This window comes from Scyliorhinus torazame, chromosome 6 (assembly GCF_047496885.1).
Source record: "Scyliorhinus torazame isolate Kashiwa2021f chromosome 6, sScyTor2.1, whole genome shotgun sequence".
Lineage (NCBI taxonomy): Eukaryota > Metazoa > Chordata > Chondrichthyes > Carcharhiniformes > Scyliorhinidae > Scyliorhinus > Scyliorhinus torazame.
This window is the reverse complement of record NC_092712.1, coordinates 84,151,245-84,165,867: the sequence shown is the minus strand read 5'-3', so window position 1 is coordinate 84,165,867 and position 14,623 is coordinate 84,151,245.

Genomic DNA, 14,623 nt, shown 5'->3' with positions numbered 1-14,623 from the left:
TGGGTATAAGAAGGAACCCCCACAAGAGAATCGCTCTCTTGGATTTGGCTCTCAAAGCGGAGAGACCCATCCACCAACTGCGCCAGAAGCAAGTAAGTCCAAGGTCAATGCTCGCTACCAGATGGATGACCTTAGCTGCTCTCCTGTACCACTTTGAACCCAACAACTCAGATCCGAACAATGGCCATTGTTCCTCTGACTGAGTGGGCACCCGAAGCTAAGTAAAGGCGTTAGCATTAGAGATAGCTTAGTTTGTAGTACTTTGTGCATGAGTAGATATTACTGTGTGTGTAAATAAATAGTATTGACTTTGAACTAACTGGTGTATTGGCTCTTTGATCAGTATTCGGGTTTGAACCTTGTGGCGGTATCGAGAGATACCTGGCGACTCTAAAGCAAACATAATGAGGATGAAGGAAGGCAACCATATTGGCCGCCATATTCATAACAGAGCAACAGGGTCCTAAGTGGTCATGTCTTTCCCGTAGGAGTACTGCTGATAGGGTTTGGTCGGTGGTCGCTACTTCTATGGCATAGGGAGAGTGTGGGTCTGGAACTTGCAAAGCGGGGGCTGTGCCTAGGGCGTGTTCTAATTCATCAATGGGGTCTGGGGTCTGAGGAAGCCATTCCCATGGGGCTTTCTTTTTAAGGAGCTCTGAGAGTGGGGCTGCTTTTGTGGCAAAACCATCTATATGGTTCCTACAATATCCAACTAATCCTCAGAATGACCGGAGTGCAGTGATATTGTGGGGCAGGGGCAATTTAACTATTGACTCAATTCGCTTCTGTTTGATCTCTCGTGGGTGATAATGGTGCCTTAATAAAGGACCTTTTCTTTTAAGATCTGGGCTTTTTTGGGGCTGACCTTGCATCCAATGGATTGCAAAAGACCTAGTAATTACATGCTCTTCCTTTGTGTCCGTCTGTAGGAATAAGTCGTCCACATACTGTATAAGGTATTCGGGGCGGGAACATTTGGAAAGTCTGTTGGCCAATTGTCGGTGGAAAATGGAGGGAGTGTTGTGGAATCCTTGCGGGAGGCATGTCCACATATACTGCTGCCCTTGAAATGTGAACGCGAACTTGTATTGACAGGTCTTGTCTAGCAGGATGGACCAAAAGCCATTGCTGATGTCCAGCACTGTGAAGTACTTTGCCTGTACTCCCTGCTTGAGCATGGTCTCGGGACTCGTGGCAACGGTGGGGGCTGCAAAAGGGGTGACCTTGTTAAGTTCTCGGTAGTCGATTGTCAGTCGCCAAGAACCGTCGTTTTTTTTCACAGGCCAAATTGGGGCATTATTTGTTGAGGCTACCGGCCAAATTACTCCTTGATCTAATAAACTATTGATGACTTTTGAAATCTCACCCTCAGCTTGCTGTGGGAAACCGTATTGCTTCTGTGGCTTAGGATCGGGACCTGAAATTGTGACCATTCCTGGGATCTTCCCACAATCGTGTTTGTGTTGGGCAAAGGAAGCTTTATGTTTTCTGAATACCTCTCGAATTGTCTGGTCTGTACTAATTGTTTGCGGATCAAACCAATAGTCTCCTACTGAGCAAATCCTATGTTCATAGTCCCCTACTGTGAGTGTAGCGACCGCTCTCGCTGTTTTGGCCATTTTCCATACACATCTGTTCATGGGATCAAAGGAAAGGTTGTGGGAGCTCATAAAATTGATTCCTAGAATGTGCTCGGTTGTTTGGGGCAAGTCGACTCAAACAACAGGGTGTCTGGTGCTTATGGTTCCTATCTGAATATCTACGGGGGCTGTGATGTATCCCTGCTGTACGTGTCCAGTAAATCCACTAAGGGTGATGGTGTCTGTGGTGGGCCATTTGTCACGCTGGAACATTGTGGAGGAGTTTAAAGTGGTGCGGGACCCTCCTGTGACCCAAAGAAATTCTACTGGATGTCCCCAGACTGTGCCTGTGAGTACTGGTCTGCCTGATTTGTCCCAGAGTGCGTCGCAGACCCAAGTTGGGGAGTCCGAACACCGTCAATCTGTGGTGTTGATTGCTGAATTATCTGAATGGGCCTAACATTGTTCCCAGGTGGGGCGTTCGATTGCTGGTGCCGTTGCTAGTTCGGGGGGGTTTTGTCTGCATTCGCGGGTGTAATGCCCCAAGTGTCCACAATTATAGCAACCTCGTGGTGCCTGTGCTCTGGGGTGCAGTCCTTCATGTCTGCCCTCATTTGTCCATGCTGGGTTCTGGTTAGTTCTAACTGGGTGCATATTTGCTTCTATCTGTTCCTGATCTGCCTTCCTGTGTAGCGATTGTTCCCAAGCTCTGGAGAGTTGCTTTAAAACTCAAACTTCATTGTGTGTGGCATCTGCGGGGTCGTAATTCGCACAAGCCTTTTGACCTGTTTCTGTGGTGTGGGAAACTAAAGTGCGGGCCCATTTAGTTGTGTCATCGTTATCTAAGTGTGCGCGGTTCAAATCCCCAAATACTGCTGTAAAATGGATCCAAAGGCGACCTTCAAATGCAGTCGGATGCTCTCCCTTCTTTTGCCTACAACGGTTTAAACCTTCTACTGGGTCTCCCTTGTTGTACCTGGTTGCATCTGAAATGGCCGTTTTCATCTCCTGTATAGTTCTTCCTCCTACATTCTGGGGTTCTGGCAAAGCTGAGCTGATGGACTGGTCAAGGCTCATTACTATAACTTTAACTTCCTCCCTTTCGTCTAGACTGTACATAACCTTTTGCTGGCGAAATTATGCGGGTCTGCGGTGGGTTTGAATGGATCAATTTTAGTGCAGGCATCTCTCAATTGGGTGATGGATAATGGGGTGGTGCAAATGCAATCAGGCTCCTCCCGATCCGATGACTTGCGCTGTGTGGTTACCTGATTCATGGGGGTGGAAGCTGCCTGTGCAGTCGGTGGTGCGGGTGCTTTCCTTTTCGGGGCCTGGGGGGCTCTATTGTGATTTTCTGTGTTCTCCACATATCTCTGGGCGGTTTCATTTAGTTCTTGCCAACTGGGGGCACCTTCCTCATCTAAATTTTGTCTGAAGGTATCTCTAAATCCGTTTTGCACTGAAAACAGTGACTGCAACTTCTCTATTTGTTGTTTACATTTCGCGTGATCTACTGTGCTCTGTCTTTGTTCTGTAGTGGAGCTATGGAGCGCTCGTAAATCTGCCTTTAAATCCGTGCATTGTCTCGTTAACTGTGCTTCCTGCAGTTCTGTCTCTCCTTGTACCAAAATTGCGCGCTGTGTATCCTGGTAGGCTTTATCGTACTGGGTCTGAAAGCTACTAAGGTGAACTAAACAAGATTGGTGTGCCCGTTTGACATCAGCCATCTCTTTATCTTTAGCTGCCAACTGTTCCCGGAGATGCTCATTAACCTTTTCACTTTCACTGTAGTTTCCCTCAATCTTCTCCTCTTTCTCAACTAGCTGTCTGCGGAGCGTCCTCACAACCTCCTCTGTACCTCGCAACTGTGCCAAAGAGGACACTATTGCCATTGGCTTTCAAACTTTCGCTGCATTTTTCTTATGTACCTCGGTTAGGTTGTCCCACCAGGTTTGTCCTATACTTCCTGGACCTGACTCATCATTTGAACAAAACTCGGACCAAAGGGGCCATCCTTTCCTCTTCAATACTTCCTCAATTCCGCTTCCCATATGGGGCACTGCTCTGCTCTGTTGGTTGCTGCGACCTCGGCTTCCTGCATGTTCATCAAACGTTCCATCGCTTTTGTGGCCATTGCTACTATTATCTCGTTTTTCTTACCATTAATCTCTGTTTTTCCTACCGTTAATCTCTGTTTTCCAACCGTTAATCTCTGTTTTTCCTACCGTTAATTTGGGACAGGGGGAATAAGGCGGTGATTCGAACAACGGGTATGGCCGAGGCTATTTTCCGGTTCACAATACTCCCGATAGTTTTACACAAAATCTAACGAGTTTACCTTATATCCCTGTTAGTACGCATACAAGTTAATATACACTTCCGAATCTGGGTGATTTAATCGATACGGGCCTTACACTTGTGGTTCTTTCACTTTTTTTTTCTCGCAAATGGATTTCAAAGTTTTGTGGGTTCTCTCGGAGTGACAAAATCACTTCTAGTCGAGTCCCACCAGAGTCGCCAATAATGTTGCCCTTTTTAATAATGATGCTCTTTAGAGTCGCCAGGTATCAAATTATACCACCACAAGGCTTTACCGGATATCGATCAAAGGACCACACAACCAGTTAGTCAATTCAAGTTCAAAGATGGCTTATTTACACACAAGGATTACTTTGACATGCAACACAAAACACTACAATTTAAACTACACCTAACAACTACAATAACCTATACTTAACTTCAGGGCAACCTGCTCTACGCAGATGGACAAGGCCTTTGTCCGGACTTGCGTGGCTGGGTGGAAGAAGTGGCTCTGTTTCTGCTGGGCTCATCCGTCTGGTAGCGATCGTTGGTCTTGAACTTGTCTGTCTGGTCGTTATGCTGCAGTTTGGTTGGCATAGGCCGGATCCAAGAGACATCGAGCACATGTGTCTCTTCTTATCCCTCTGTGATTTTGCGCTCTTTGGGGCGGTCCTTAACTTGGACCCAATAATTCAACAGGCTTCGATCACTGCCTTCGATTTTGACCAATAAAGGGGCAGGTGCCTTGATGGCTGGGTGTGTCCTTAGCGGTCATTGACCTTGGCTGTTTGGGCTCCCTGAGTAAAGGGAGTGGCGCCGATTAGTCTGTATCTGTATCGGTTACTTGAGTACAGTTCTTTTGTTCTGGGGAAATGGGCCATTAGAATGCAAACGAGCGGGGGTTTTGATCGCGTCAAGCTATCTGGGTTGCAAATACACACACAAGCTCTGAGTCTGTCTGAATCCTGGGTTGGCCATAATTCCCAAGGTCCTTTGCAGGTGGCCATCTGAGATGGCTACAGTTGGATTCCACAGGATCTTTGAGATGCCATTATTATCACCTATAAAAACAAAGTAGAAACGTCAGACTGCTTCAATCGCCATCCTTTCTAGGGCTGAGAAGACAATGTCTAGAATACCTCTGAACAGGCTGATACCTACCGCTGTGGAAGAAAACCTAGCAGAGAGCCAGTGCAGCTTTAGAGTAAACAAACTGTAGTATCCCTACAGTGCAGAATGAGGCAATTCAGCCCATTGAGTCTGTACTGATCCTCCGAAAGAGGACTCTACCTAGGCCCATTCCCCTACCCTACCCTACCCCATAATCCCACTGGGCATCTTTGGAACTAAGGGGCAATTTACTTGGCCAATCAACCTAACCTGCACATCTTTGGGCTGTGGGAGGAAATCGGAGCATCTGGAGGAAACCCATGCAGACACTGGGAGAACATGCAGACTTCACATTGACAGTAACCCAAGGCCGGAATTGAACTTCGGTCTCTGGTGCTGTGAAGCATCGGTGTTAACCACTGTGCCATCATGCTGCAAATACATGGGGCTGAATTCTTCGCCGTCGGGATTCTTCATTGTGCCGGCAGCCCGGGTGTTTCCCAAAGGCATGGGATCGCCCCACAATGGGAAACCAGCTTTCTGGTGCGGCGCGCCATTGGGATTCTCCGTCTGGTGCAGTGGGACAGAGAAACCCGCCCATGGTATTTGCACTTCGACACACAGAAGAAAAGTGTGAGCAAAACAAAGGCCTGTAAGTCACTTTTGCAAACCTCACCAAGGCATTCAATACTCTGAGCAGGAGATGCACTCTGGAAAATCCTTGAAAATCTTGTATGCCCAACTAAATTCCTGGCTATAGTGAAGTTATTTCATGTAAATCAGTATGGAAAAGCCAAGCAGGTACAACAGAGACCTCAAATCCCTTCCTTTCCATATCTTAAATGGTGTGAAGCAGGGATGTGTGTTGGCCCCAACTTTATTCACCATCTTCTTCAGTATGATGCTGCAGTAGTCAACAGAAGACCTTGAGGATGGAGTTTACTTCTGCTTCCGGGTTGCCGTGGGTGTTGAAAGAGAGCCGTTGCTTCTTAACCGTGGATTTCGATGTTTTGGACGGCATCCGAATGACTTGCAGCCACTTGGAGTGGTCATCCACCAGGAGTAAAAACAGTGACCGGCAAAATCAGCATGTAGGTGCACCCAAGGCAGGCCTGGTCATTCCCATGGATGCAGCTGGCAAGAGCTTCTGCTGTTCCTGGCATAGAAACATACATAGAAGATAGGAGTAGGTGGAGGCCATTTGGCCCTTCGAAGCTTCTCCGCCATTCATCACAATCATGGCTGATCATAGAATTATAGAATCTACGGTGCAGAAGGAGACCATTTGGCACATCGAGTCTCCACCGCCCCCTGGAAAGAGAACCCTACCTAAGCCGACACCTCCACCGTAACCCTGTAACCCCACCCATTTTTGTGGACACTAAGGGCAATTTAGCATGGCCAATCCATTTAACATGCACATCTTTGGACTGTGGGAGGAAACCGGAGCACCTGGAGGAAACCCACGCAGACACTGGGAGAACTTGCAGACTCCGGATAGTCAGTGACCCAAGGCGGGAATCGAACCTGGGATCCTGGAGCTGTGAAGTATCTGTGCCAACCGTGCCACCCAACTCAATAGCCTAATCCTGCTTTCTCCCCATAACCCTTGATCCCATTCACCTCAAGTGCCATTTCTAGCCACCTCTTGAATGGATTCAATTTCTTAGACTCACCTATTTTCTGTGGTAATGAATTCCATAGGCTCACCTCTCTTTGTGTGAAGAAATGTCTCCTCGTCTCTGTCCCAAATGGTCTACCCTGAATCCTCAGATTGTGACTCCTGGTTCTGGACATACCCACCATCGGGAACATCCTCCCTGCATCCACCCTATCTAGCCCTGTTAGAATTTTATAAGTCTGTATGAGATCTCCCTTCATTCGTCTGAACTCCAGCGAAAACAATCCTAACCCAGTCAATCTCTTATATGCCATCCCTGGAATCAGCATGGTAAACTTTCACTGCACTCCCTCTCGAGCAGGAACATCCTTCCTCAGAAAAGGAGATCAAAACTACACACAATATTCTAGGTGTGGCATGCGGTACATTGTTGAGCCAATCGATTGATCGTACCATCCAGGCCGAGCCACTACACTTAACTGCAGGCCAGTATCTTCATTTTCAACACTCCTTGGTTTTCCGTTGTGCAGATTCTGAAGGATTGCTTGTCTGCCCTGGCTTGGGACCGCGAAGCGAGCCCCTGGGGGAGGATGCCGTCTCCCACACTGAGCTCCTGCATTTTTCCTTCGAAGGCCTGTAGCTCTTTGCGTAGCTTCACTTGCTGGCCCATGTGCAAGACGATGTGGCGTACTTTCACCAATACAGAGTCCTTTTGCCTCCAGTTGCGTATCTGCGTGGCGGTAACTGGCAAGGAGTCCATAAAGTTAAGTGTCAAAATGACTTCATCAGCTCTCGTGAGGCGGGTGCGTCGGCAGCGGCAGCCTGCTCAATGCCTCCACATTCGCAATTTGCATGCTTGGCAATGCTCGAAGGTGTACTCGTACGTTGCTAGCAACAGCGCCCATCGCTGTATCCAGACGGACATATTAGCGGGATGACTTTGCCTTCTTTAGAAAGCTCTAGCAATGCTTATGGTGGATCACAATGGTAAATTGACGCCCATACACTTACCGATGAAATTTCTTCACCATGAGTACAACTGTTAGTCCTTTTTCTATATCGGCATAATTGCATTCCGCAGTGGCCAAAGTCCTTTTTATTGGGTTTTATACATGATATAAATACAGATATATACACAGCAAAACAAAACACAAAGGAAGTAGGAAACACATAACAGGAAAGGGGGTCATCCCCCCCCCCCAACCCCTTTCTTCTCTTTCTTTTTACAAAATAAAACAGAGTAGAGGTGAGTGGTGCCCCTGATGCTATTTACATTTCTCGGTACAGTTGCCTCAGCTCTTGTTTGTTTCTTCTTCCCATGTTTTCTTGCTTTCTCTCGCCTTGCTGTGATTGTTGTAGCCGTTGTCTTCCCCTGTGCTCCGCCCCCCACGTTTCTGTCCCCTTATTTTTCCTCCCTTCTGGCTCCCCTCCATTGTAGTCCCCTTTTTGGAGGCCTCCTCCGCGCGCGCCCAGTTGGCTTCTGGCTCCTTTATCCATCCCACCACTCTTTCCGCTGTCGCTGCCCAGTGGTAGTATTGTAGGTTGGGAGGGCTAGTCCCCACCCTGGATTTTGTTTTCTGTAGGACCTTCTTTGGGATCCTAGCATTCTTCTCTCCGCCCCCCCCCCCCCATACAAACGGCATGATTTGTCCAGTGAGTTAAAAAAGGCCTTGGGGATATAGATCAGGATGGACATAAGTAGGAAGAGGTACCTGGGCAGCACGTTTATTTTGATCGTCTGCACTCTCCCCGGCAGGGAGAGTGGGAGTGTGTTCCATCCCTGCAGGTACTTTTTAAACTTCCCCCGTCAGGCTGGTCAGGTTCCATTTGTGGACCCCCGTCCAGTCATGAGCGATTTGAATCCCCAGGTAGCGGAATTTGTGTCGAGCTTGTTTAAACGGCAGTCCCACCAGTGCTGCATTCCCCCTTGCGGGTTCACCGGGAAAATCTTGCTTTTGCTCATGTTGAGTTTCTAGCCCAAGAAGGCACCAAACCCTTTCAGGAGCGCGATGATTCCTTCCATGCTGCTTTATGGGTCCAAGATGTAGAGGAGCAGGTCATCCGCATGGAGCGAGACTCTGTGCACTCTGCCTCCTCTTTGGATCCCCCTCCAGTTCTTTGCTGTTCTGAGTGCGATCGCTAATGGTTCGATCACTAGGGCGAACAGCAGCGGGGACAATGGACAACCCTGCCTGGTGCCCCTGTGCAGCTGGAAGTAGTGGGAGCTGGTGTTGTTTGTCTGTACGCTCGCAGGAGCTTCAACCATGAGGTGAAACCTGTTCCGAGCCCCAGCCGCTCCAGTACCTCTATGAGATACTTCCACCCGACTCTGTTGAAGACCTTTTCTACATCCAGGGAGACGATCAACACAGGTGTTCTCTTCCTAGATGCCGTCATGATCACGTTCAACGGGCACCTGATGTTTGATGTTAGCTGTCTACCTTTGACAAAGCCCATTTGATCCTCTGCGACCACCTCTGGCACGCAGTTCTTCAGCCTTTTGGCTAGGCTCTTGGCCAATATTGTGACATCGATGTTTAGTAGTGAGGTGGTTCTGTATGAACCGCACTCCGTCGGGTCTTTGTATTTTTTAGGTATGAGCAAGATTGAGGCTTGTGCCAGCGTAGGTGGCAGTGTGCCCCTCTCCAGCGAGTCTGTGAACATCTCCCACAGGTGCGGGGCCAGTGCTGTCGCAAATCTTTTGCAGACGTCCGCCTGGTCCCGGCGCCTTCCCCACCTGCATGGAGCTAATACTCTCCATGATTTCTCCCAGTTCTGACGGCGCTTCCAGGCCCCGTTTCCTGTCCTCCGCACGACTGGCATGTCCAGTCCATCGAAAAACTGTTTCATCCCCAAGTGCCCTGCTGGGGTCTCTGAGGTGTACAGTCCCCAGTAAAAGGCCTCAAATGTTTTGTTAACCTTATCGGTCTGTTTCTAGTGTGCCTCTGCTATCTCTAATTTGCGCAATCTCTAGTGGCTGCCTGCTTTCTCAGCTGGTGCACCAGCAAGAAGCTGGCTTTGTCTCCATATTCGTATAGGGTCCCCTGTGACTGGCGGAGTTGGTACACCGCTTTCCTCGTGGAGAGCAGGTCAAAGTGCATTTGTAGCTTTTCCTTGTCCACCAGGAACTCCATGGTCGGGGCCTCAGAGTATTTATAATCTACCTCCACATGGAGTCAACCAGCTGCTGTCGAGCTGCTCTCTCCTTTCTGTCTCTTTGCGCTTTAAAGGTGATAATTTCCCCTCTAATCATGGCCTTTAGTGCATCCCAGAACATGGAGGGTGAGACCTCCCCGTTTTGGTTGTCTTCTGTATATTCAGCTACGGCCTTTGACACTCTCTCGCTACAGGCCTTGTCGGTCGGTAGTGCAGTGTCCAACCTTCATGTGTGATGTTGGGCACTGCTTGTCTCCAACCTCACATCCATATAATGTGGAGCGTGGTCGGAGATTACGATTGCGGAGTATTCCACCTTGACCAGCCCTCGAAGCACCGATTTCCCCACCACAAAGAAGTCAATCCCAGAGTATACGTTATGAACTAGGGAGAAGAAGGAGAACTCCTTTTCCCCTGAATGGGTGAATATCCAAAGGTCCACCACCTCCATCTGCTCCATAGGTCTTCCCTGTTTTGGGGTTCGACCTGTCCGTCCGTGGGTCCTGCACACAGTTAAAGCCCCCCACCATGACCAGTCGGTGCATTGCTATGTCGGGGATTTCCGCCATTGTCTTTTTAATGAATTTTGTGTCGTCCCAGTTGGGAGTGTACACGTTAACGAGTATTACCGGTGCCCTGTCTAGGGTCCCGCTGACCAAGACATACCGTCCCCCTGGGCCTGTTACCGTCTTCACCGCCTTGAACATCGTCCTCTTATTGAGCAGTATTGCCACCCCCTGGCCCTCGACCGAGCAAGAATGGTAGGTCTGTCCTCCCCAGCACTTCCTCACCCGCAGTCGGTCCTTCTCTCTCAGGTGAGTCTCTTGGAGAAAGACTGTGTCGGCTTTCATGTTTCTTAGATGGGTGAAGACTCTTGATTTTTTCACTGGGCTGTTAAGTCCCCTGACATTCCAGGCGACTATCCTGATGGGGGGGATTTTGTCCCCCTCGCTCCTGTGGGATTAACCATAATGGTGGACACGTTCCTGCATTCCGGGGTTTCCCTTTGTTAAGGGGCAGCCAACATGGCCGCCAACAGTGCATCCGGCATGTGGTTAGGCTCCTGTACTCCGGGGCCACCCTTCGCCCAGAGACCATGCTAAGTGGTTGCGTGCAGAGCCTTTTTGCTCCAGGCCCCTGGTTGCAGCCCTGGGTAGCTGTATTATCGTTTTTGCTCCGCCCCTGTCTTTTTCTCTTTCCCTATGTCCCCTCCCTACCCGGCCCCCCCTTCCCAACCTCTTTTCCCCCTTTCCCATGTGCCCCCCCCCCCCCCCCCCCCCACTCTGTCTCTCTTTCCCCAGCTCTTTTTCCCCTTTGCTTCCCCGTCCCCGTTGCTTGTCCCAGCCCCGCCCCTCCCCCCTGTTGTCCCCTGTTGGGGGTGCGCCACGGCCTCTATTTGCTGCATGCTCTCAGTGCTAGCTTTCCACTGGTGTGGTGAACCCCTCCCAGAACTTACTGACCCGTTTTCCTCCCGCCCGCTCTCTGTGATTCCTTTCCGTTCTTTCCCCATCTTACCCTACACTTGCACCGATTGTTATTCCGTCTTCCCTTTGTTGCTGCCCTTGTTTACACGACTGGGGTCACAATCTCCCGCGTGAAGCGGTCTCTCAGGTGACAGCTTGCTGCTCGTCGATTGGGATGTGTTTGTGGGGGCGGGGGAGAAGAGGTCCTTCTCTCCCCCCTCCCCATGTCGGTTTGCTGCCTTGCTGTTGTTCTTTGCAGGGGGCCCTTTACCGCTTCCCCTGTTGTCGCTGCTCCTGTCCACACTCTGCAACAAACTTGTCTGCTTCAGCAGGGGCTGTAAAAAGTGTCTTTGCCCTGATATGTGACCCAGAGCTTGGCTGGGTACAACATACCAAAGCATATGCCACTCTTGTACCTGAGGCTTTCGCCTTATTGAATTCCGCTCTGCACTTGGCCAGGTCAGCCCCAATGTCCTGGTAAATTCTGAATCCATGTCCATCACACCTGCTGTTCATGGACTGCCTGGCACAGGATTCTTTCCCGGTCCTTGTACTGGTGCAATTGGGCTATTATTTCCCTTGGTTGTCCCCGGCTTTGGGTTTCAGTCGCAGCGACCGGTGAGCCCTGTCTATTTCTAGTGGGTTAGGGAAGGTCTCCGTTCCCACCAGGCTTCCAGCATCTGGGCCACGTAGTTCGTGGGGTCCCTGCCCTCAGTTCCCTCTGGTAGGACCACAATTCGTGGGTTCTGCCTCCTTGACCGATTCTCTTGGTCCTCGATCTTTCCCCTTAGTTTGCCCTGCGTCGCGACCAGCCTCACCACCTCCTTCTCAAGTGCCATGATCTGGTCACTCTGGTCGGTTGTGACTTTTTCTAGGTCTGGAGGCTTCTTGGGCCTCCAGTTCCTTTTCGACCTGCTCAGGGCGATCTGTAGCTGCACCAGAGTTTTGGCCACCGCGTCTTTCACTGCAGCCAGTATATCCATTTTAATCTCCTGCCAGTGTTCCTTCAGTGCCTCTGAGAGGGGTGCCATCCAGTTCCCTCCTGGTGAGGCTTGGCTGGTCTACCCTTTTCACTCCGGTGAAACTTGTGCTCCACCGCCACGTGCGCTAATCAGCTCGTCCTACTCCGTTCCAGACCCCTTCCACACGTGGTCTCCGTGCGGCCTCTGGACTGGCTTTTTCCGGTCATTTTCCTCTCTCTTTCTTTCTTCCCCCATCCTGCTAAAGTCTGGGGAACGAATCGTTGGGTTTTTTGGCAAGGTTTTGCTAAAAAGTGATTGTTTCACAGGTCCACGGGAGGACAGCCACCTGACGTGCGACTACTCAGCCCAACGTCATCACCGGAAGTCTGTGAATGCTGCACCGCCTTGGATCATCCTCCATCGATTCCGGGAAGGTGCCCAACGGCTGTAGCAGCCCTTGGCCAACGGGCTTGGTCCAACAGTATGTGGTGTCGGACAGGGTTCTGGGGATCCCGGAATGGGGGTATCCAATGCTGTTTAGCTCCATCCCTGACATCCCCTGGAGTTTCTGGAATCCCTTTTCTGCACTCTCCCGTGAGAGAGAGATGCCGACGTCCTTTTTGAGGTCCTGCAATGGCTCGACCAGCAATTTCCGCTGTGTCGCCATATTATTTACTCCGCATCCAAGGTGGTCCAGTAGCCTCTCGTGTAGGGATGGCCCAAAGTCGCAAAACTCTGCCAATTTGTGCAATCACGCCAAAATCTCAATAACGGACTTCCCTGGGATCCTCTCGGCCACATTAAATTGATACTTCTGTACGATAACTGACAGCTTGGGGTTGGAATGGTTTGCCACCAGCGCCACTCGCTCTTCAAATCTGTTGGAGTCTGGGCTGTGAGGTATGTTAGGCTCTTTATGACATTGAAAATGGAGGCCCTGCAGGTGGTCAGTGATGCACGATCAATTGCGCAAAGACTTGAGCTGGGTACAACTGAGGCTTTATTGCTCTAAGATGTGTGGTCTCCCACAGCAGCTGGCGAAATGGCTGCAGCATGGAGGACACACATATTTATACTCCGCCTACTGGGCGGAGCCAGCAGGCAGGGACTACCAATGTACATCACCTAATAGAGGTGCAACAGTGGTTTACCACAGTCAGAAAAATTACTGTCTGGCGATCATCCCCAATGATAGCATTTGCCTTAAATAAATAGCGCATACGTTCCGCGTACTGACTTCAGTTCTCTACACCCGCAACAAATCCATCAAGTCTGCCAAAGAGCGGCATTTAAAAAATGTTCCAAACCTTGAAGAGAGGTGGCTGTGCTCCAAATGGTTAGCAGTGCTGACAGTAGTTCCGCTTTATCCTCGTCACCAATTCAGTTGTCATGGAGGAGTCCGGAAAGGAGAGTCAAAATATTGTTTATTTCCAAAAGGAAAGTATTTACAGGTTGCAGTACCAGTCGGGACTACTCTGCAGCTTGGCTCCTTCCTGGCTGGTTTTTATGGTACTGAGATAACTACCCTGCAGTTGGGCCTCCGCCCCTCAGCAGGGAAGCTCGTACTCCATGAGGCCCACTGGGAGATTAATCGGGTTGTCCCCTTGTGTCTCATGGGGTTATAACAGAAACAAGTCTCAGACTGACTAAGATACATTTGAAAATCTTTAAAGGCATAAGTGCTCCATAAATCGGGTAATAATTAATTCTGAAAAAGTATTAGAAGTTTAGAAGAAGGCAAATGTTATTCTTCTTCCTAAAAAAAGTTGCAAAACTAACCCAGGAAACTACAGATCAGTTTGATGTCCATTGAAACTTTTGGTATGGAAACTTTTATTGAACATAAGATCATGAGCATTCTGATTTAGATTTGTTGTCACGTGTAGTACCAAGTACAGTGAAACTATTGTTCTGCGTACAGTGAAGGCTCATCATGTCATATATGAAAAACATAGGACATAGGATAAATGCACAATGTAAAGACATATACATCGGGTGAAGCATACGGAGTGTAGTGCTACAATGTTAAAGAAGATGAGTAGCACGGTAGCAGAGTGGTTAGCACTGTTGCTTCATAGCGCCAGGTTCCCAGGTTCGATTCTTGCTTTGGTCACTCTGTGCGGAGTCTGCACGTTCCCCCCGTGTCTGCGTGGGTTTCCTCCGGGTGCTCCGGTTTCCTCCCACAAGTCCCGAAAGACGCGCTTGTTAGGTGAATTGGACATTCTGAATTCTCTCTCTGTGTACTCGAACAGGCGCCAAAGTGTGGCGACTAGGGGATTTTCACAATAACTTCATTGCAGTGTTAATGGAAGCCTACTTGTGACAATAACAAAGATTATAGAGAGATCAGTTCAGTCCATAAGAGGACTATTCAGGAATCTGGTAACAGTGGGGGAAAAGCCGTATTTGAATATGTTCGTGCGTGTTCAC